We start from the raw sequence: 24,651 nt of genomic DNA on the forward strand, positions 1-24,651 counted from the left end.
CCACCTTGCTAGTTATGGTGGGGTTACTCTATTGTTGGATAACCTCTGGGGAAAGCCAGGTGTTGCCTTGGCTAAGAGAGGGTCTGGCCAGATAGGTGACTTACTGCCCAAAGTAAACAAGATGATGGGAAAGACACACAGTTAGGTAAAGTCCTGTTTAGGATGGGTCCTGTCAAAATAGAGGTAGGTCAGTTCCCCAGAGAGAATGACCCTGACAGAAGGATGTAAGGCAAGAGCAGGGCATGCAACAGCACAGCTGGTTTCCCACACCCTGCCTCACTGAATGGTCAGGAAGACTCACCAAGAGGGTGGTTGAGGTCTCCCAGATGCATTAGCAGTGGGAGGCATGTAAAGAAACATGCTTTTTGTAGGTTCCCCCCACTTTTTGCCTCCATTGGACTATAAGCTGCTGGTTCTTTGATTCTGAGAGTGCACTGAGGCCTGCTAACCACACCTCAGTGCCAGTGTTTTAACCCCATACAAAGTACATGTTGAATTTGAAATACCCAGTTGGCAAGGCCTGACTTACTTATATGTTCCTAGTATATGCTGTCCAGGGTGCCCAAGGCATGTACGACAGTGTCCACTCAGGACTGCAGTATTGTTTGTTCAACTCTTTGTGTGACAAGGTACAAAATGGCTCCCAGCATGCCACTGCAGACCGGAAGGACAATATTTTCACTGCCAGTTTTGCTTTGCCATTCAAATCATTGGCAAAGCCACCTTATCCCATAATATTATTTACATGTTTCCCCAAAGGAAGTCATAAGAAGTCCTGGGTCAGGAAGCTGCATTTAGTTAAGTAAGACATAGGTTTTCTGACATGTCTTAGCAGCAGCACTTACAAATTATTTCTTTGCTGTGGCCAAAGTTGGTACTCATTTTGGCTAACACAGGGTTACCAGGTGGCACCCCAACCTGGCTAACTTTTGGTTGGGATTACCAAACTAGGTCATATAAGGTGTAAAATGAATGATGGCATTAACTGCCACCTGATGGCCAGGTCGAAACTAATGTCACTATTAAAGATAGGCAACTTTTATGAAGTTGTCACTCTGTGCTCTGCTCGCCTAGTAGCCTCACAAAGACCCATGCATTCAGACAGCTTTCTCACTACCTGGGGAGATTGTGAAAGACTACCAGGCTCAGCAGCAAAAGTGATGCTGCAGCAGCAACGTGGCACCTCTTTTGCCAGGATAGCCACTCAGGGGATTAGCTCAGAGATTTTTTTTAAAGGGGAATCCACCTTTGATGGACCACCCGGCGCAACAACCCTAAGCAAGATGCCTTTTGTTACTATAGACAGCATGGAATCAGAGCCAGCGAGGAGGAATTTGCACCCAAACTAGTTTCACCAAAGGTGTATTGCCCTCAGGTAGCCACATCTCTAGGGTGGGCTACCTTGCTCCGGAGGACCGAGGAAGGGTTGTGCCTTCTTGAAGGGGACAAGAATGCAGCATTTTGGCACAGCCAAATGCCACACATCTCAGGACTTTGTAACTAAGTAGGAGGGGACCCAGTAACACATTAGTTTGTGGCTGGTTTGTCCTCTTTTCTGGGATAAATATGGTGCCCCTGGAAGGGGACAAGAAGAAGGCCACTTTGCACCCATTGGATGTGCACAAAGAGAGGCTGCAATGTCAGAGGACTGCATCTGTTGTACTTGTGCATCTGCTGCACTTTGGGCTAGCAGAGTTGTGACACTCTTCTGCATGTCTGACTCAGAGAAATGTTGACTTCTAGCCCCAGTCTGAAGCAATGACTCCAAGGTATAAGTCGGCTGACCTCCCAGAATGGCACAGGGGACTTTAAAGCTGAAAGAGCCCAAATCACATCTCTGGTAGCTACCGCAGATGTTTTGCCACTACTGGATGTGGGGAATGTGAAAGGACAATTAAAAGATAGCCAAAAGGTGCCCTCATATCTGCTGGACCCATGGGTGTATTTTGTGACCAGATCTTTTGACCAGAAGGGAAACAACCCCCCACCAAAGGTTTGCACCATGACCGCTGTATTGCAAGAGCAAAATATCTGCATTGGTAGCCCTTGGGCCCTAACATAAAGGACTTTGTGGTACCCCGAGATCCATGGACAGAGCCACACCCACCGGTGGACCAAGGACTGCACCAGCTTGCACCCAAGATGATATTTGTGAGTGTACTAACAGTAGGGCCTCCCAACCATACCATATAGTGTGCCCAAATCCTCACAACCTTAATAAAAACTGCTGAAATTACAGGCTCAAGTGAACCGTACATAAGGAGAAGCTGAAATAGCATGAAGCAGGCATTGCACTTATTGTATTTCTACCTTCCCTTCACACACCCAAGGAAATCCCATTGTGATTACCAGAACCTCCAGCTGGACAAAATGGCCGAAAATCATGGCCTCCCATTATCCACCCCTGGCCTTGACACATACAGAGCATACAACAAAGGATAGTACAATGAAGGTCATTTATCCCAAATAAATGACATAGCAAAAATAGAATAGAGAGACAGCTTCCTCTTCTATAGATCATACTCAGATTGTCTTCAAAGAAACACTCGTGACTAGGGTCACATTTCAGAATACCCCAATTTTAAAGCACTTTCATAACTTCCTTGGATCTACTATTGAAAGTAGTTATCTTCCTAGTCCTGTCATTACGATCCTCCAAGATGTTAGGTTTATTTTGGAAAAGGATGGTGTTGGACCTGGCCCTTTTACAGGGTCATTCCCCAGACTTTTTGCTTTTGCCTCCTTATTTTTCTGACCTTTGTTGGCTGACGTTTTGACTCTGAGCACTTTTTCACTGCTAACCAGTGCTAAAGTGCATGTGCTCTCGCTTACACATTTGGTATGATTAGATTATACCTGATTTGCATATTTAATTTACCTATAAGTCCCTTGTAAAGTGATATCCCCATACCCAGGGCCTGTAAATTAAATGCTACTAGTGGGCCTGCAGCGCTGCTTGCGCCACCCACTGAAGTAGCCTGTCAATCCTATCAAAGGCCTGCTAGCGCAGAGCCTGTGTATGCAGTTTCCTGCCACCGGGACCTGGCATCCAAATTTACTTGCCAGGCCCAGAACTCCCCTTTTACTACACATAAGACACCCCTAAGGTATGTCCTAGCTAGCCCTTTGGACAGGGTGCCATGTATGTAGAAGGCAGGACATGTGCCATATTGCGTGGCCTGTCCTGGTAGTGACAAACAGCCTAACTTGGTGTATCACTGCTGTGAGTGCTGCCCTCTCATAGGATTGCTTTGGAAATGCCCTGCCTTAGGTGTAAGGGGTATTGTCTGATTTATGAGGGGTAGCGTAGGCATGTTTGGTATGGTTGTGACAGTGGTAAGAAATGCTGCTTACTGGTGTAGGTGTATTTTATTATTACTCTCACATCTAGAAAGTGCGCATTTATCTGTGCTTATGACTTTGGTGTTTTTCAGCTTGTCTCCAATCAACGTCTGGGCAGACTGACAGTTGAGGCTTTGTGCATACTTCTCAGTGGAGATGACACAGAGGTGCATCTACATATTGTAAAGCCTTCCTGGGCTGAGAGAAGGGAGAGGCGGGGCACACCTGCATTTGTGAAGACTGTGCCCTGGCCTCACACAATAGGGTCGTTAACCCCCCACTGATGTTTGGAGCCTGTGCTAAAAGGAGAGAGGGGGCACTCCCAGAACCAGTTGTAACTGTCTGGAACTTCCTCTCCCTACCATTGAAAAACACTGTAAGAACTGACTATAAGTACAGGGGAATTTCCCCCACAATTTGAACATTCTTGGAACTGGAAACTGGACACAGAACGCTGATGAATGGGCTCACCAGGAAACCACCTTGGACTGCTGCTGTTGTGCTGACCTGTGACCTGCCTGGTCATTAGGAGGAACTTCCACCATCTGCACCCTTTGTGCTGGCCTGTAGCTGGACCCACCAGCCCTGTGCTTCTTCTTGTTTTGGTTGCTCCCAGGGGCAGGGTGTTGTGGCCCCTCACCCCTGCCAACCCTTCTACCACTTTGCCCACAACGCTTTATTTAGAGCCCAAGTTCACCGCCGCAGCCCAGGCTGCAGATTTGGTCCTAGTGCTGTGTAAAGCACTTTATTTGGAGCCCAAGTTCACCGCCGCAGCCCAGGCTGCAGATTTGGTCCTAGCACTGTGTAAAGCGCTTTCTTTGGAGCCTGGATCACCGCCGCAGCCGGGTTTGAGAAATCCCTCGGAGCGCGGAGATCGCGCTCTTCTCAGTGCCCCCGGGGCACTGTAGCAAAGGAACAGGAGCCAGCGTGCTCCTCTCGGCGCCCCCGAGGCACCTCGCACTTCTGGGAGTGCCCCCGGGGCACCAGCTGTCTCCAAGCTTCATACAGAGTCTCCCGGCAGCCCGGGAGCAGCTCCTGTTACTCACGCACCGGGTGCAGCGAGTTTTGTCCCGGACCCCTGGGGCGGTCCGAGTGCCTTCCCAACGCGGAAGCAGGACTCGGGGAGGGCGGTTGAAGTGCCCCCTCCCCGGTCGCTGCACCAGGAGCGGGACGCTCCTAGTTTTCAGGCATCTCTCGTTCCGTTGCCCAACTCGGGAAGGGAGACCTCGGTGGAGGTCCCTTCCCGCCTCAATTCGGCGATTGTTGTTTGGCCACGCCTGGCCCCCACCCCATGGACAGGGTGTGAGGAGGCAGAGGCAGGCCCCCCACCACGAGGGAGGCCCCCCGTTTGGCGCACAGGAGCGCCAGGGGCCCCGTGTTCATCTCCAGGCACTGGAAGTGCTTTCCTCCACCAGCCAACAGGTACTCTCTAGAGACTCTAGGCTCTAGGAGCCTAATATAGATATACAGATGTTTGCTATTGCATACCTGTTTACTGGTGATACATATATGTGCTAATGTTCCCTTTCTAGGCATGTCTAGCTGATATGTATGTATATGACTTGTGGTATATTCTCTAATGTTCCTTTCATGGGTATTTAGGAATTGTTCATGACAAGTGCATATACCTTTTACTATAATTCCTGACTACTGCTTATGTTGAGGAATCCTGAGTACGTGTTCTAATGTGACAACTTCATATTCTTGCAGAATATTAGTAACTTGTGTAACCCTCTGACAACTGCTAAGGTAGCAGGGTATTACTTACGTGTGATGTTGGTCTAATTATGTTTTGTGCAATACAGATAATTTTTACATAGCTCAGTGTTGTGTTTACTTTGTGGTGTATATTTTGCGTCACGTCTGTTGTGTGTTGTGCGAACGCTTTACACATTGCCTCCAGGTTAAGCCTGACTGCTCGTGCCAAGCTACCAAGGGGGTGAGGAGGGGTTATCTTGGACATGTAACTCCCAAGCCCTGACTAGAGTGGGTAGGTTCTGCCTGGCTGAGGTGCATACCCTAGCCAACCAGAAACCCCATTTCTAACAGATGGTCTCTCTAAGAATGTCCTTGATGCCGGCTTACCCATTCCGTCTACCCTCTTTCTTTGAATCTCTCAATCATGTTCTCCTTCTCATTGTAATATGCCTCTTCCGTGTTGCAATTAATTTTCACCGTCACTAGTCTCCCAAAGAGGATACTCCGCTTGAGTGTCTCTGGGTGGCTACAGAGTGTGTCAAGGATGCAGTTGCCAATGATGGGCTTTCTAAAGAGACTGGTCTGTAGTTTGCTTGAAATGACCTCAATGCCACATTTAAAAATTCAGATTTTTTCTTACTAACAGTGTAGGTGAAGTCAGGGTTTATTGTATTGGTTTTGATTTTGTTTCTGTCTTTCACTGACTTTTCTGTACTTTTCCATTTGAAGATCAAGTCATTGATGTAACAAAGTCACTGTGACGGGGTGTCGTCTGCCAAAGACGCCCCTCGGTACCCAGGGGTTACGCTCCAGAGTAGGGAAGGCCCTGGGGAGCCTTCTGGAGACAGGCTTCCTGACCCGGAAGCACTTCTGGCCTCTCCCAGGAGGACGGGGGAAGATGCAGCGGCGGGGCTTTTTAAGGGCCCACACCACCAAGGAAGGTGGCAACAACCGGCGGAGGAAGATGCGTCCGGGAGCCCTGACGTTGAGTACAACACCCAGGAGAAGGACCATTGTTGGCTGCTGACTCAGGGAACCAGGGAGCAGGAGGAAGCACCATGCTGAAGCCGGCCACGCTCCGGACAGCGTTGCCACACCAGGTCCGGGATCGGAGGGGCGGTAGGGAGTCGGAAACAGGTTGTTTCTGTATTGTTTTGTATTGTTTACGTTTTGTGGGGATTAGCAGTCCTGAGGAATAGTATTACTTTATCGTGGCAAGCACCAAAGTAAACATTTTTTTTTCTCATTAAGCCTACAACCACCTTTATCTTTATTATTGCCCACATTTCAAAACCCTGAACCTGACCTTAGCGGCAGGAAGCCCATTATTTTATTTTGGGTCACATTTTCCATTTATTTGTTTTCCCAAAACTATAATTGAAGCCTCAAAGAAACTAGTGTTTCAGGAAACATTTTTATTTTTATTTTTTTAGGAACATAAATCACAAGACACGATAGTTGTAACAAATGTTTATTGTGATTTAAGAATAAACAGAAGAAAAGGGAAGAAAGAAAACCTTAAACAAGAGAGAGAGAAAAAGAGAGAGAAAATAAAAAGAAGAAAGGAAAACGAGAGAAATAGCAGAAGGGCAGAGTGACAGTAAGAAGAAAAACGATAAGGAGAGACTAGCAGCAGAAAGAAGGAAAGAGAGCGAGGATGAGGAAAAATCCCACTCAGAAAACGACAGAGGAAAGGAGAAGAGGGGGGAGGCCAGAAAGGGGGAGAATAAGGAAGAACCTACTTACCCACTACCTGTGTTCTTCTTTCCTTTACATGTGCCTCCTGAGTTGACCCTGGGGAAAAGAAAGAAGGACAAGGGGACAAGCGTGAAGACCCACTTAGAAGGCAGAAAGAAGGAAAATAACTAACGGCCATCAAAGACAACATTATAAGAGACTGATATTACCCTATGTTTAATCAATAAAACTCTCTATAAAAATACTTTTGCGTCCCTCCATTTTCTGACTCCTCTCATTGTCACATAATTGTTCGTCCCATCTCACTCGTTGTCTCCAGTGCATTGAACACCTGTTATTCCCATCAGCCCATAAAAAGATTTTTGCTGCCAGGGGTGAAACAGGTACCCATCACAGCTCTCCTATGCTGTCTGTAGAGAACCTCATTAAACATGACGATGTTGTTGTTGAGGCAGCATCTTATCATCTCCAATAGCATAATTGTATGCGATAAGAGATGCATAGCTCTGTCTCTCAAAAAGAGATTTCAAACCTCAATCTCCATATCTTGACCTCTGCAAGTGTACAAGGAGCATATATCCAGCGACCTTAACAGCAAATCTTCTGCACCTACGATACCCTCGATCTAAATGAGGAAATATTTAGAGTGGCTTATGTAAGAGGAAAGAGATGTACTAAGTTCCCTCAAGAAAAAGTCAATATATTTGAAAGTATTATCAAGAGCACTTCCTTTGGAAGAAACAATTGGCCTACCTGGAGTATTGAATTTGTTTTGTGGATATTGGGAAGGATGTAAAATACTGGCATGCAAAAATATTCTTTTTAGGGTACTGGTATTCCTCTTATTCAAAAAGCCCCTGGTCCCTCCACCCTAACAAACATTCCCAGAACATGACAGCAATATCAATGCAGGTTTTCAAGTCAATACGCTCATAACAGTAGTATCATAAACTTGTTGTTTCCTCTCACCATGCATATACCTCTGGACAGAATTACAATGGGCCAGATGTACGAAATACTTATTTTGCATTTCCTAAATAGCAACCCCTTAGAAATTGCAATTTAGGAAATGCAAAATGGTATACAAAAATAGAGACTCCCGAATGGCGATTCCTATGATATAGTAATCGCTATTAGTAAATCACTATTTAGGTAATACCAAACTATTTATTCCTATGGGCCTGAAAGGCCATAGGTACAAATGGTTTAGCATTTCCAAATTTGCAATTTCCTAATAGGAAATCGCAAATTACGAAATGCCAAAGCAAGGTTGACGTTCACCCCAAGACCTCCCTTGTTGCACCCCGAAAAAGTGGTGCACATGCCCTAGGGGCATGTGTGCACTTTATTGCACTTTAAAAAAAGCATTTTTGGGTGAAGTTGGTGGTAATTGCATTTCCTCAATGCTCTTTTTGCATTTAGGAAATGCTCTGTACATGTGCCAAGAAATCGCAAATAGGAAATCCCTATTTACGATCTCCTATTTAGGGAATCACAAAATGTGATTCCTACAGGGTGGAAATTGCATTTTGCATTTCCTTAAAGGCATTTGCACATAGGAAAAGGCTGTTTTGCATTTCTTAATGGGCCACAATTCTGATTTGACCTGTTAAGAAATGCAAAAGGCCTTTGTACATCTGTCCCATAGTTCCCACCCTAGTCAGCGGGGCGGACCACAATGGTATCTTCTATGCCAGGAATTTTCACTGCCCTCGTCTGTAGTTCTGACACATTAAATCTGTTGTAACATTTGATCTGACATCATTTTTGAAAAGACAAACCATATTGTCTTCAAAAGTGTCAGTGGCGTCATAGAGCATCTGGGGCACAAATGAGAATTTAGTCTTAAATCTACTAGGGGAGGCCCAGTCTATATCTAATCTGTAGCTGTGAGTGGGTCAAGTCTCATGTCAAAACCCACCATTGTAGAGAAGGCCACTTGGCTCTCCTAATCAGTTTAACTAATACTTGTTGATGAGATAATAATCAGTTATGACCATGTGTACGATGGTGTAACGATAATGCAACTGCCAAAGCACATCAGCTACATGGTAATGTCAGTGGTATATACCACCTACAAATCTCAGTGAAAATGTTTATTGAGGATGTCACTGATATAGGTATTTGCACTGCTACTGTGAGTGTGGGAAATCATTGATGAGAATGTGGTGTGTGTGGTTACGCAGTGGGTCACTCTACATCCTCAAAGGAATACTTAGACATTTCTAGTATTTTTCATTGTAAAAGTATTTATGTGTGAGGCTATCCAGTAACATAGTAAATTGTATATATGTATATACATGGCTTCTTACACTAATCTTGTTTGAGATTTTACCTTCATTTGACAAATAAATCTCATATATTTAAAAAAGTAAATCTTATCAAATATCATATTTGCCTTTGGCTTCATTAATCTTCTGATTATATTTCTAGGAAACCTCTTATATTGTCAATAGAGTAAAGAAGGTTCAAATCAAGGGGAAAAAGTTTCAGAAAAGGAGGAGAAATAGAGAGATGATAGGAGTAAGCGATACTCAATGCTTCATGCACTTTCTGGTTCACCAAGGAAGCAATTCATGACTGTATCTAAAAAGAAAAAAGTTATGATGATGAGTTAGACCTGTTGTCTCCTAGAACTTTTCTTACTCTCATGGCAGACTTGGAATTTTGGAGATGAAAATCTAGCTTTTCAATAGGTTATCACTTTGTACATTTTTTAAGTTTGACTTATTTACCCAGCCTGAGTCACATCGCTGAGAAATCATACCCTGTACCCCCTGGAGTGATATTAGAGGTCTTCAGATTGTTTTCAATTAACAAAAGATTGATTTTGAGATTAGAGTAATTTGAAAGTACATTAGCAGAATATCATTCTTCCTCACTGACAATGGCAGGGTAACATCTATTCCTAAACATGTCAACGATGATGAAACGAGAAACCTTTGATCAAATAATTTAGAAATTTAGGGCCCGGTTCTCAAAAGGCATTTTGAAATATGTAAAGTGCTACTCCAGAAGTACTACTTCACATACTATCACATCAATTCCACCAAACCTCTGGCCAGAGATCCTCATCTCGGTTTCTCCTATCTTTTCTGGATGGAGATCTCTGCAGAGATCTACACACACATAAGTACAGGGATTAGTAGCAAATGTGGGAGGGGCAAAGGGGTGTTATGCGAAAATAGAGAATGATTACTCCAAAATGTTTCACTATTGAATCAAAACCTTATAAAGATTGTTGGGCATATTTATACTCCGTTTGCGCCGAATGTGCGTCGTTTTTTTCGACGCAAATTCGGCGCAAAACTAACGCCATATTTATACTTTGGCGTTAGACGCGTCTAGCGCCAAAGTATGGGCAAATAGTGTCATTTTTTTGCGTGACCGCCTTCCTTGCGTTAATGAGATGCAAGGAAGGCGTTCCCGTCTAAAAAAATGCCGGCGACGCAAATGCGTCGTATTTATACTCCCGGGCAAAAATCACGCCCGGGAGTGGTCGGGTCAAAAAACCCCGCAATTGCGCCACTTTTTAACGCCTGGGTCAGGGTAGGCGTTAAGGGGCCTGTGGGCTCAAAATGAGCCCACAGGTGCCCTCCCCTGCCCCCAGGGACCCCCCCTGCCACCCTTGCCCACCCCAGGAGGACACCCAAGGATGGAGGAACCCATCCCAGGGACATTCAGGTAAGTTCAGGTAAGTATAACATTTTTTTTTTTAATTTTTTTTTTTTGGCATAGGGGGGCCTGATTTGTGCCCCCCTAAATGCCACAATGCCCAATGACCATGCCCAGGGGACATAAGTCCCCTGGGCTTGGCCATTGGGCAAGGGGGCATGACTCCTGTCTTTACTAAGACAGGAGTCATGTAAATGGCGTCTGGGCGTCGTTTAAAATGGCGCAAATCAGGTTAAGACGATTTTTTAGCGTCAACCTGACTTGCGCCATTTTTAAGACGCCCTAACGCCATTTTTCCCTACGCCGGCGCTGCCTGGTGTACGTGTTTTTTTTCCACGCACACCAGGCAGCGCCGGTCTGCTTGCGCCGGCTAACGCCATTCAATAAATACGGCGCCCGCATGGTGCTTCAGAATGGCGTTAGCCGGCGCAAAATTTTTTGCCGCTAAACTGCGTTAGCGCAGTTTAGCGTCAAAAAGTATAAATACGGGCCTGTATCTCTCTAGCATCTCACTTTTTTAAACCTCTTATAGTGAAGTGACTTTAGGTGACTAGTTTCATGAAGTGCATCATATATGAATAATTACATATTACGACAAGCTCAAATATGCTAATTCCATTTGTATGTTTACAAAAGATAATGGGCCAAATTTACATACCATTTTTCCTATCGCAAATGGCCCGATTCACAGAATCGGATCGTTTGCGACAGGAAAAAAAACATTTTGGTATGTACAGACCCCAAAATAGGTTTGCGAGTCCCAATCAGGAAGGGGCGTTCCCTCCCTAATTGCGAATCGCAGTGCGAGGTAGGATTGTTTTGTGACCGTGAATGTGGTACTGGTGCTAACCCATTCGCAATCGGGAAGGGGTCCCCATTGGACCCCTTCTCCTTTGTGAATAGTAGCAAAAATATTTTTTCAGAGCAGACAGTGGTCCCAGGACCACTGCCTGCTCTGAAAACATGAAAAGAAAACTTTTCATTTTTGATTTAGAAATGCATCCCATTCTACTTTACGGAAAATGGCCTGCATTTTTTTTTAAACTGCTTTATTTAAAAGCAGTCACAGATATGGTGGTCTGCTGTCCCCAGGAGGCCACCATCCCAATGGGGTCGCAAATTGTGAGCTACCTCATTAATATTTATGAGGTAGGTCATTTGCTTTCCCATTGGGAATCGTAAACAGTGTCATTAACACTGTTGTACATCAGGTTTTACGACCTGCATATTGCAAGTCGCTATGACTCGCAATTTGCGAGTCGCAAAACCTAATATTCGTACATGTGGCCCTATGATCTTAGGGCCACATGTACAAAGCATTTTTCTAGTCGCAAATGGGCCAATCCACACAATCGGCCCATTTGAGACTAGAATAAGTTTTGGGGGAATTTACAAGACCCAAACTACGATTCGGTAACTTGTTACCGAATCGCAATTTGGGTTTTGCGATTCAGTATTAGGAAGTGGTGTGTTCAGGGTGCACCTTCCTAATACGGAATCTAAATGGTATGTATGACTGTTTTGTAACTGTGAATGCGGTTGTAAAACATTTGCAGTTAGCACTAATTTCAAATTGGTGCTAACCGATTAACGAAGGGGAAGAGATCCGCAAGGGACCCCTTACTCTTTGTGAATGCATTCAAAAACGTTTTTGAAGAGCAGGCACTGGTCCCACGGACCACTGTCTACTCTTCAAAAATGAAACGGAAATGTTTTATTTTCTTTCTTTTTAAACGCAGCCTGTTTTCCTTTAAGGAAAACGGGCTGCTTTTTACATTTTTTTTATTTAAAAGCAATCACAGAAATGATGGTCTGGTGACACCAGCAGGTCACCATCCTTGTGATTTTTGTGATTCCGTGTGGGTCGTAAATTGCAACCTACCCCATTAATATTAATGCATCAGGTCTATTTGCGTCCCACCGAGAATCACAAAAAAAATTCTTTGAAGTTTCTCACCTTTGGGATTGCGATTTCTAATTGTGATTCGAATGGAATCGCAATTAGTAAATCGCAACTCCAATTGTTTGTACATCTGGCCCTTAGTCTTTTAGAGTGGTTTTATGATGTTTTAACAAAGATGACTAGGTAAGTTTTAATATTACCATACACACTTCACAATTGGAGTTTGGAGGCACGAGTAGAGTAGCATGCTGCACAAGCGATCTTGAGGGAATTTTAACCCAAACCCTGTGATTAGAAGTTTACTGTCTTAAATCCATGTGCACTCATTTTTAGTCTGAATAACTGAATTGAAGTTGATGATACAGTATAATATTATATTATATACCCCAGTTTTTATAGCTATAAAATATTTCTGAACCAGATTATATGCTATGAATTGTTAGACAGTTTAAGTACCATGGCAAGCATATTCGGCCGATTATTAGGGTTTTCTGACCAGTTCGAACTTAAAACAATGTATTTATATTTGATTGTAAACAGACAATACTTCTTGCTTTCTATAATGTGATTATACATCATTTGTTTTTATGTGCTGTATTTATGTGACTATTTATGGTTTTTCCAAATTAAATAATGTTTATACTGCTAATATTACTAAGGTAATGGGAGGGGTTAAAGGAAATGGAAGGAGGGTTTTAGAGTTTAATACAAAACAAACACCTGCAAAAGATTAAGACAATTGCTATTCACAAAATACATTTCTAATTCTATTACAGCCATAGCAATGACAGAAGAGGCCCACATGCACTCCAGTTTAGCCTTCAAGGAAGTCGAGCACCACAATGCCCAACCACTGGTACTGCCACATGCTTCCAAATAAAGCAATACAATTTAGTATGTTTCATTGAAAACAACCTACATCTAATTATTGATAAATTTGGTAATTTTTGTGTTAGTTAAGTTTAGCAATACATTTAGATTACAAAATAGGATTTATAAAAATAATTAAAAGCATAACTAATAACCAAGGTTGATACAGATTGAATAAAAAGAAAAAAGTTGAATTTTAGCCGATAAAGTGCTTTAACTTTTTTATGTAACCCTAGGTTATTAGTATATATTTGAAATTAGTTTGTGTTTTATTGTACATTTAATTATTTGCTTATTTTTTTTAATATATCAAATTGCCTTGTGTTTTCCTACAGGGTCACCTCTTCTCCAGTTGCAGAGATCTTCACAAGCAGTTGCCAAGTTGCTAACAGTACTTATAAAATCTCAACCATCATTTTGAAGTATCCAGTTTGTTTGGATTATTGACAATAAATCTTCACTGTGACAAGGTAGGAAAGAGTTTTGATTTTCCCAGAGAATCTAAAAAATGATCCCATAAATTATCTTCTATGCATAGATGAAAATCCAAATCTTTTACCTCATCCTTCCTTATTTTAATGTTAATGTTGACCTGGGAATCTATATTGCATTTATAAATGTCCCTTAATGACAGTATGATTGACAGAGGATGCATGGTCCTTTGTGGAAGTGCTTAAAGATATTCATCTATGGTCAAGATCGGCAAACTAAATTCTAGGTAATTTAGCAGAGAATCCAGGCACAGTATCATACAGTGTAAGCAAAATAATGGTGTAAGAAATTAGGTTAATGTTTGGAGGACGAGAACCCTTCTCAAGCAACAACCACAATCCTTTGGAAAGTGAACCACTGAAGTCACAAAATTAATCTGTGCTTAAACTTCTGATAGTTTGGCACAAAAGCAGTCAGGTTTAACTTAGAGGCAATGTGTAAAGACTTTATGCAGCACACAAATAGTAATAATGTGAAAACACAACATAAGAAAAATCCCACATTCATTTAGCAAGATTGAGAAAAATTTAATAAATAAAATGAGATCAAAATGACAAATCTCCAATAAGTAGAACAGGAGAAATGCATAACAGTTTTAGGCAGATATAGCGCTTAAAAGCACAAAGCGTCACTCACAATCATCTGGTGTCATGCTAGACCAGAGGAAAGTCACAAGTTCAGGCAACCTCTATTGAGTGGGCCAGCTACAGGGACCAGGTTAGTCCTGCTGAAAAGTTACCATCTCAAAGTCTGGCAAAAAGAGTTTTGTTCCCGGTAGAGGAAAGCATGAAGAGCAGGGAAAGCATTGACAATGGTCATTGCTGCAGCACATAGATCCAGCTGGGCGTCACAGACAGTTATTACTGGAGCTTTGTGCTGGCAGTCACAGAGGGCTGTCATTACTGTAGTGTGTATTGCATATCTCACATTGCCGGCCATCACTGGAGGTTGAAGAGTTGTGTTCACTGGAACTTGACGTTGGCGGTTGTTTGTGGTCATGAAAAGCCCAAAACTTCAGGATTTCTCCTTTTCTTGCAGAGGAGTAAATTATAGCGCTAGCCAAAAGTCCAGGACACTTGCAGAAGGTACAAATAGTTAGGACTAAATAGTTAGGAGAGGAAAATGCCAACTTTCTAAAAGTGGCATTTTCATAATTGTGACTTAAAATCTGACTTTACCATCAAAGAGGATTTTAAATTACAAGTCATTTAAGTCTAACATGACATTTCTGCCTCCTCACAACAAATGCTTCCGACTTAATAAATGGAATGAGGTAACCCAATGTTAGTCGGTGGTGTGAACGAGTTAGATTTTACTATAGGAGTTTTTCTACCAGGATATGTAACTAAAACCATGTATCCTACTTTCAAATGTCATGCATCCTGCCCTAGGAGCTTTTAGGGCCTACCTTAGGGGTGACTTATAAATATAAAAAAGGAAGGTTTAGGCCTGGCAAAAGGTTTACCTAGACAGGCAGAAATAGCAATTTAAAACTGCACTACAGGCTGCAGTGGCAGGCCTGAGACATGTTTTAAAATACTGTTTTCATGGGTGGAACAATGAGTGCTGCAGGCTAACTACTGGCATTTAATTAATTCACACCTTGAGTACATGTAGTGCCATTTACTAGAGACTTACAAGTAAATTAAATGTATCAAACCAGTAGAAGCCAATTGTATCCTGTTTTAGGATTAGAGCACAAGCACTTGACCACTGGTTAGCTGGGAAAAAGTGCTCTAATATCAGCTAATACGAATTCAGAATACAGGAGGGGTGAAGGCAAAACATTTGGGAGTGACCCTGCAGAGGGGGCCAGGTCCAACAAAAGGCAATGACTGCAGCCAATATTGAAATAAAATAGTGTAAATATTATACTCCATTGCACAAATATCACAAAATGTGTCCTCTCAAAATCACACATAACTTGCTGAAAAAGCATCTCGGTCGTGGTATGGTATTGCCTTGGCATTCATAGATGGACATCCAATGTCCTGAATGTCAATAATACTACCTCACAGTTTAGGAAAACATTAAGATTGTTTGGGCAATAGGTACTAGGCGTTTTCCCATGAGCTAATCTCGTTTATATGCTTCTTGTCCCACTTAAAATCAAATTGCGGTCAAGTATATTTTTCTTGGAACGAGAATGGGGCATGCGAACCAACCAAGAACATTCAGAAGTGATTTATGCCAAACCTTCAAGTATCACACATCAAACTCACTTGTTATTAAATGAAAACACACCCACCTACCTATAAGAGAGAGGCACACTCTTATTAACTTTACTCTCACTTATCCACAAATAGAATTAGTGTCAGGCACTTAATGGAAACATCAGAACAGTTTGGAAAATTACCCCCAACACCACTGCAATGGCATGGCAATAGCTGGTTTTGTACTCCATAAGTGCCAAAAAATAACCACAATTAAAATACACCAGCGTGAGTTTTTCTTACTTTTCTAACAACACGTTGAAGAAAAAGTAATTAAATGTTATAACCAACTAAATCAGAAAGGTTTTTAGTCTCAATTAAACACGGACCACCACTTTACCTTTAAGCAGGTCGTTTTAAACATTTAGTTAATTTGCAAGAACTTCTCTGCTCTGTCTGTTGTTATTCTTTTCTAGAATTCATTATGGCCAGCAAGTGACACATTGTTAAATGACTACCCCGCACAGCTTTCAGAAAACAGTTTAAATATTTACGCAGTGCATTTAACTTTCGCTTGATGCCCCGGGAGAGGGAGCTTCAGCCATATGTTCAATTGTACACTGAAGATAATGGATTACTTTTTTGATGAGGGGCATTGTCTGTATTCCTGAGTCTCCTTGGTCTGTCCTTTCATTAATAACTGACAGAACACACTAATTAGCCTTTCTTATTATGGATACGTGTTGCCACCTGATATTCAGTTTCAGCCTTTAATTTTAGTTTTTTTGGTGTGTTAAACCCACTCCTTTATGGGGCTGGGAAACCTTCCGTGAGCTACTTTAATTCAAATCATAAGTGTCCTTGCCGTTTTCAAGTTATTAAACACAAATATACCCTGCAGCTTAATGTTTATGTAGGTAAAAGGAATACGAACAGGACATGCTCGCGGTCAATTCCCACGGATATAGTATACTGGGCCCGGCAAACGTCATTACACTGTCCTGAAAGTGACAAAAAAGAGGAGGAGAGTTCTCTTTTATTTCCGACCAGGAAGGATGTTGTACTTTTTGTAAAGCTAAGCAGTGCCTTTTTCTATTGGATGTCCAGAAGTTTGAAGTTCCATAGACCCAATCAAGGTAATGAAGCCTTCGATCATCCTTCAGTCTCTGGAGTATTTGTGGTACCACAAGTAGGCCAAAACTGTTAGACCGAGATGCATTAGTAGGGACATACCGAAGAATTTTGTACTTTTGAAAATATACCGGGACTTTACTAGAAAAACATTAATATTCATTTTAAAAGAAATTCGCGTGCCTACTTGCAATCAGAACAAGATTATGAGACATCGGAAGGTGATGGGCTTTCTGATGTTGAATAGTTGCATTCTAACAGATTTCATTTGATCTGTCTGAAATTTGGGCACTCCCTCCACAATCAGAGCTTTTGTGGAATGTAAATTGGTATTGTCCGGTGACCCAGTGATCCATTTTGAGATGGGTTTTTCATAATTTGGCATTGCTCAGGGTCAGCAATCCGCTTGTGGTAGGTTTTTCAATCGGGAGGACTTCAACTGTCTCGGACTGCGAAGCCAATCATAAACATGAATCAAAGTGAGCCTTGAAATCGTTTTAAGACCCAAATCAACGCCAGTGTTTTTGCTTTCTCCGAAAATAAGTTGTTGATTCTGAACAATTATCGGTGTTGAGGAATTATGTTGGTATGTCGAAATGCATTACTGGATCAGGGTAGCACTTCACTGTAGTATTTAACAAAACACGTAATATTTTTTCCCCTCTTCTTTTTACCAGCGTTTTATCAATAGATGCATGAGTCTAGTGTTTCTCTTATTTTTTTCATTCTTCCGTCACATGAGATGCTACCATTCCTTGGTTATACATGGAATTAACCCGTTCCTTACCAGTGATGATCATTACACCAAATCGTAGTCCTCCTCGTCCCAGTCCTAACTAGATGAGACATTATTGTCTCTGGCAGACTTTCACCATCCAAAAGAGTCTTTCATTCTGATTCAAAAGTCTCTCATCTACCTCAATGATTATGAAGTAGAAGAGTGTCCATCCCTCCACCCCGACTCCTGTATTTCACATGACTTCTTTTTACTGGTGAGTAATGGGTTCACTACCCCCCTCCTCTCCATCTTCCTCATCCAAGGTCTGACTAAATGAGGATATTTCAAGCTCCAAGAACTTGCACCAACAATCCACTCATGCTTACTCTATATTTTATTAAAACAACAGTTACCTCATTGCGGTTTTCAAAACCACAGAGGCTAAATTAGAGTTTGCGTTTACATTCAAGTCCAACACATAATGATTATAAAAATGTGAAAGGTGGTGACCTTGTAGTGGCCCTACGTATCTCTTGTAGTGATTCATCTCTCAACTCTGCCCAGAATGCTAACAACATCCTCATGGACATTCCCTGGATTTATGCTTCGGGAAAAGCACCCAGAGATTTGAATAACTGAGAAATTGCCTGCTTGATCAATCTACCTATAGTCTGGGAGGATATCTTCTTACCCCTGTTTGTAGACCCAAAGGGGATAAATAAAGCTGTAGATTACCTAGACTCCTTGGTGCAATCCAGGTAAATAGGGCATCACTGATATTTAGAGATGAAGGAATTTAAGAATCTGTCTCTGAATGAAAGACCGGTAGAATGATCTCCTGCGATGGATGAAACCGGGATCAAATTGGTTAATAATTTGAGAACTATCCTATCAGGATAAACCATAAATAAGGATAGGCTATGACTGATGTTCTCAACTGCTCTGTCTTCTTGATAATGCAATAACAATGAGAAAAGCTATCTTTAAAGATAACCAACCTAGTTCGACTTTTTGTAACAGTTCAAAGGGGACCAGCTGAAACTGTCTACTCTGACATTCAAATGCCCATGTATGTACACTGCAGTTAAAGTGAGAAGGTTTTGTTCCACCCAAGTGAATATCTGTGATGCTAATAGGTTTCTATGCAGGTTCATTTTGCCACCTTGATGATTTAAATAGGCCCTCAATGATTGATTGGCTGACCTGATCACTATGCTGGAATTGTTCATCTGGAGAGTATAAGCTTGCAGAGCTTTCTAAGTCACAGCCAACTCTCCCCAGTTGGTGGAATGTATTTTCTCTTCCTTTAAATATTAGCCATTTATTTCTTGATCCCCAACGTTTGCTCTCCACCCCATAGGCCTGCATTGGAAGTCACCTGCACTGAAAGTGGCAGATGAGGAGGAACTCCTCTCAAAAGGTTGTCCTCAAACAACCACAGTTGCAATGCTTGATAAATTTTAGGAGTCCCCCAGATCTGGCGTTCAAGCTGGGCGATCAGGGACTAATGTTGAAGGAGGTGATTCACCAAAGGTTTTAGGTGGGAATGCACCTATGGGACTACCACTGTAGATGCAGCCTCAGTCTCTGTATTTTCAACGAATTCCTGTCAGACACTCAGTGATGGGCGAAGAAGAACAACAGATTGTTTTGTATAGAAGCATACTGTGTGAGGCAGAAAGAGTCAACCCATCTGTGAATTGAGCTGAGCTATGATGAATATGGTATTTATTTGTGAAGGTTGAAGCTGGGAATTCTGAAGTTTGATTATGAAACTCAAGTCCTGCAACACAATGAGTGCATTAAGCCCAGTAATAGCATTTAATTTACAGGCACTGACTAGATGTAGCTCTTCTTCACCACTTCGTGAGCCTCCAAAAGAGTAAAGGGAGACAACAACCAGTCATCAAAATATGGGACGAGAGACAGAACAATAATTGAAGATGATCAATGATTGTCTCTGATACCTTCATAAAAAGTATGAGAGAGGTTCCCAGGCTGAAAGAAAGAGGTTGTTTTAGAGCTGTCCGTTTTAGGGTTGTCTTTCCCGATTTTTTTTTTCTTCACTCCCCATCCCCCATTTTTGCTGATTTTGTTGCCCTTAGGACTCTGTGCACCTTACCACTGCTAACCAGTGCTAAAGTGCTTATTCTCTCTCCCTGAAATGTGATGGAATTGGCTTATACACACTTTGCACATTTAATTTACATGCAAGTACCTAGTAAAGTGGTACTGCATGTACCCAGGACTTGTAGATTAAATGCTACCAATGGATTGGTTATTTGTTGTATTCAATGCCCATGTTCTTTGTTTTACATTGGTAAAACAACTCAGAAGGTCAGAAAACAGATTATTCAACATCAATCACGAATACTGTGTAATGTTGTGAATGCTCCTATGGTTGAGCATTACAGTCTTATGAAACATGCCCCCATTGATATGCACTGTTTTGTACTTGAGGTTATAAAACCCTTGAAATGACGTGTAAATGTGGATTTGGCTTGCAGGTACAGTGAAGAAGGGTCTGAATAAACAGGTGGAATGGAAAATACTGGCAACTTCGTAGATGGACTATCTTGAATGGAACAGTTAATGTGATATATTCCACATAGAGGGTCAGGGATCTTAACCTCCTTTCATGGTTCTGTGCCTGCAATTACGGATGCTGAATTGGTGTCTTGCAGTTCTACTAGATAGGGTATGGTCCCTTTCAGGGTTACCTATTGTGTCCTTTTGTTTCTTATGGTTGGTATGAGGGTTGTGAGTCCCTTTTTCTGTACTTCCATGTGTGACATTAAGTTGTATTGGTTGTTATGGTTGCTGGCTAATAATACCCTGAGAATAATTGTTTGTGTAAATCTTTTCTTTCTGTTATGTGTTGGGTTGTGAAAGTAGTTTTAGTGCTGGAGAGCATTTAGATCGTTACTACTACTGAAATACACTGTTCCTAGGTCATAAGGGAAGACAGGACGAGTACTCTGGAATCCTATTTACTAGGAGCAAGAGTCCTCACACACCCAAATGGGTGTCATGCTTCATCATCGGACAAGCTCCTCGTCAGACCGGCGCTGCAATGTCTGACGGGCACCACCCTTCCGGGGGGCTCTTTGCCGGAGATCTTTTCTCGATGATGCCACTCTATCCCGCAAATGAGTAGGGAGGAAGAAAATGGGGAGAGTTCAAAGAAAGAAAAATAAAAATGGCTCAGGACCCTGATGAGTACTTAACTTTATTCTATCTATGTAGGGTGAAGGCCAAGATTAAAATATAGATCAGGAGAGTGAGATAGAGATAATGCTCTGTCACTCTCTAACTGTATATCTAATAGCGGTGGGTCAGATACTTATGGGACCTACCTCAAAATCGGGTCGACATGTTTCGCGTCTTCGTGGTCCATGTGGATCCAATGACGCTTCTTCAGGACCTAATATAAAAGACTTCTCCAACTACAAGCTAAATTGGCTATCATATATCAGCGCTGACAGTCAAACAAACATTTTTTTTTTTATCGTCAGTCACTTACTTAAGTCTATTGTGACCCTTAGTGTAATTCCTATTCGTCACCCTAGAAAAGATTAAAGCATGAATTGTATCTCAAAAATAATCTTGATTCAATTGTAGCAGAATGTACGATAAATTGTGTGGCACACGGTGATTGTGCTGATGGTGACACACTCATGCCGAATAAACAGAAATATGCTTACCCTCCCACATTGAGTTAGGGCTTTATGGGTTCACGCGGGCCATTAGTCAGGTTCAGTTAACACACTGCTAGCGGTAAGGAGAAAATAGATAAATGAGTGAGTCAGGAAGCATATGTAAATTAGCACAGAAATGTCAGGAATTATACCCTTACAAACAAGGTAACAAACTTCACTTTTATGTATAGTAGGGGCAGTCCATCGATGCTTCTCAGGCGTTTAAAAAAAAAAAAAAAAAATGTTAAAAGCCTAGTATCTGGCCCATCAGGTAGTCAATGCAGGATATGTGGGGTTTCTATGGCAAAAAAACCTCTACTATGCACCTGCTTATGATATCTCTAGTTAGAAAATGATCCACGCAGTAACCAAGTCAACAGAAAGTGAGTGTATCATGACTTAACTTAGTATTACAATAGAAAAAAGCCGAAATCACTTAGTTGGAGGTAAAAAGTCTCCAGAACAGCTACGTGGCGTTTTTAGGTAGTTACTTCCGGGAGCGCGTCCAGGGGCAGGTGTAGCCGCCCACTGCCAGGCTCTTTACAGTAAGTGTTCCGTCGCGTTGACTTGTTTGAACACTCTCACGGCACTGGGGTACGATCGCTTATCGATCGAACTGGTGACATTTTAACTACCTAAAAACGCCACGTAGCTGTTCTGGAGACTTTTTACCTCCGTCCCTGTTTGATAAACTAAGTGATTTCGGCTTTTTTCTATTGTAATACTAAGTTAAGTCATGATACACTCACTTTCTGTTGACTTGGTTACTGCGTGGATCATTTTCTAACTAGAGATATCATAAGCAGGTGCATAGTAGAGGTTTTTTTGCCATAGAAACCCCACATATCCTGCATTGACTACCTGATGGGCCATGTACTACTATACATAAAAGTGAAGTTTGTTACCTTGTTTGTAAGGGTATAATTCCTGACATTTCTGTGCTAATTTACATATGCTTCCTGACTCACTCATTTATCTATTTTCTCCTTACCGCTAGCAGTGTGTTAACTGAACCTGACTAATGGCCCGCGTGAACCCATAAAGCCCTAACTCAATGTGGGAGGGTAAGCATATTTCTGTTTATTCGGCATGAGTGTGTCACCATCAGCACAATCACCGTGTGCCACACAATTTATCGTACATTCTGCTACAATTGAATCAAGATTATTTTTGAGATACAATTCATGCTTTAATCTTTTCTAGGGTGACGAATAGGAATTACACTAAGGGTCACAATAGACTTAAGTAAGTGACTGACGATAAAAAATTTTTTTTTGTTTGACTGTCAGCGCTGATATATGATAGCCAATTTAGCTTGTAGTTGGAGAAGTCTTTTATATTAGGTCCTGAAGAAGCGTCATTGGATCCACATGGACCACGAAGACGCGAAACATGTCGACCCGATTTTGAGGTAGGTCCCATAATTATCTGACCCACCGCTATTAGATATACAGTTAGAGAGTGACAGAGCATTATCTCTATCTCACTCTCCTGATCTATATTTTAATCTTGGCCTTCACCCTACATAGATAGAATAAAGTTAAGTACTCATCAGGGTCCTGAGCCATTTTTATTTTTCTTTCTTTGAATTCTCCCCATTTTCTTCCTCCCTACTCATTTGCGGGATAGAGTGGCATCATCGAGAAAAGATCTCCGGCAAAGAGCCCCCCGGAAGGGTGGTGCCCGTCAGACATTGCAGCGCCGGTCTGACGAGGAGCTTGTCCGATGATGAAGCATGACACCCATTTGGGTGTGTGAGGACTCTTGCTCCTAGTAAATAGGATTCCAGAGTACTCGTCCTGTCTTCCCTTATGACCTAGGAACAGTGTATTTCAGTAGTAGTAACTGTCATTGGAGGGTATACACTGGACCTTTAATCCTCCATATCCCCTTTATTTTTGATGTGAGCATTTAGATCGGCCATTATTACATTTATAGATCACCACCACAGTCATTGCTTGGGCATGTGACACATTAATCTGCATTTGGAGACTGGCAGCATGTGTATCTTACTAACACGGACTGAGCAGGTGGCCTTGATGGATATTTCATTTATTAAGTTACTGAGGTCCAAACAGTAAACTTACCATAATTATAACTGTCTCTAAACTCTGGGTATTAGTTAGGCATTTTTACCATTTTAATATGGTCAACATAGTCACTGGAATGGTCACATGACCTGTCACTTCCTTATTTAAACAGGCCAGGAAGGCCAGCAATGTTTGATTCAGACTCACATGGGCTGAGCGGATGCGGATGGAGACAGAGGCTAGCGGTCCCATATTTAGAAGGTATGAATACTCTGCAATGGAGGCAGTATTCTTCTAGAGTTCATGTTGTATGGCGTTTAAGCAGTTTTAATATTTTAATATTTGTGGATTTGTTTACTTGGGTTGTATGTTGAAGTCCCCTTGTGTGTTGCTACGGAGTTCATTTTTGCAACCTTTAGTAAGTAGCGGAATGTAGCTATTCTGGTTTGGAGCCTGACACAGTGTATTATATGGTGCACATTTTCTATGTTTGTAAGGTACTTTTTGAACTTTCTTTGTCACATAGGTGGTGGCATATACTAGTATCCACACCTGTGTTTGTGGAGTTGTCTTGGGTTTAACAGGTGGTACACATGGTGTGATTTGGCAGATTGCACATACTGTTTTATAATTAATTTTCCTTATGTGTAGGTATTATTTTACAACACTGAGTCTGATGATGGTCTGATGGACCTCTGACTGCCACCACAGACCAAAATGTCAACATTACCATCTCATACGGCAAGCTGAATTGAAAGACCATGATATTGCTTGAACTGGGACTGAAAAACAGGCAATTATTGTGCAGGGCTGTGTCAAGAGGAGGGTTATAACCCCTTCCTGGATCTTCTGTTGGGATTCAATTGTGTGTTCTAGGGGGCTTATATACAGTATTGTTGTTTATGGGACGGACATTCGTTGTATTTGTTGTAAAAAAGTTTAACTTCCCGAATCCTATTGGTTAATATATTGGATTTGAACAGTTTGGAGCTGTCCTATTCATTAATTGAAGACTGGATCATATGTACACAAATTGTATCTAAACAATTCCTCTAGGAGCATTCTTAAGTGAAACACTAATGGATCTGCAGCACTTATTGTGCCACTCAATTAAATGGCCTTTTCAAAAACATCTCAGGTCTACCATTGTGGCATGTTTGTGCAGTTTTAAACTACCATTTAAATCTGGCAAAATAAACCTTGTTCTATGCCAAAACCTTCCTTTTTAATACATGCAAGTCTC

Source organism: Pleurodeles waltl, chromosome 8, assembly GCF_031143425.1.
Source record: "Pleurodeles waltl isolate 20211129_DDA chromosome 8, aPleWal1.hap1.20221129, whole genome shotgun sequence".
Classification (NCBI taxonomy): Eukaryota; Metazoa; Chordata; class Amphibia; order Caudata; family Salamandridae; genus Pleurodeles; species Pleurodeles waltl.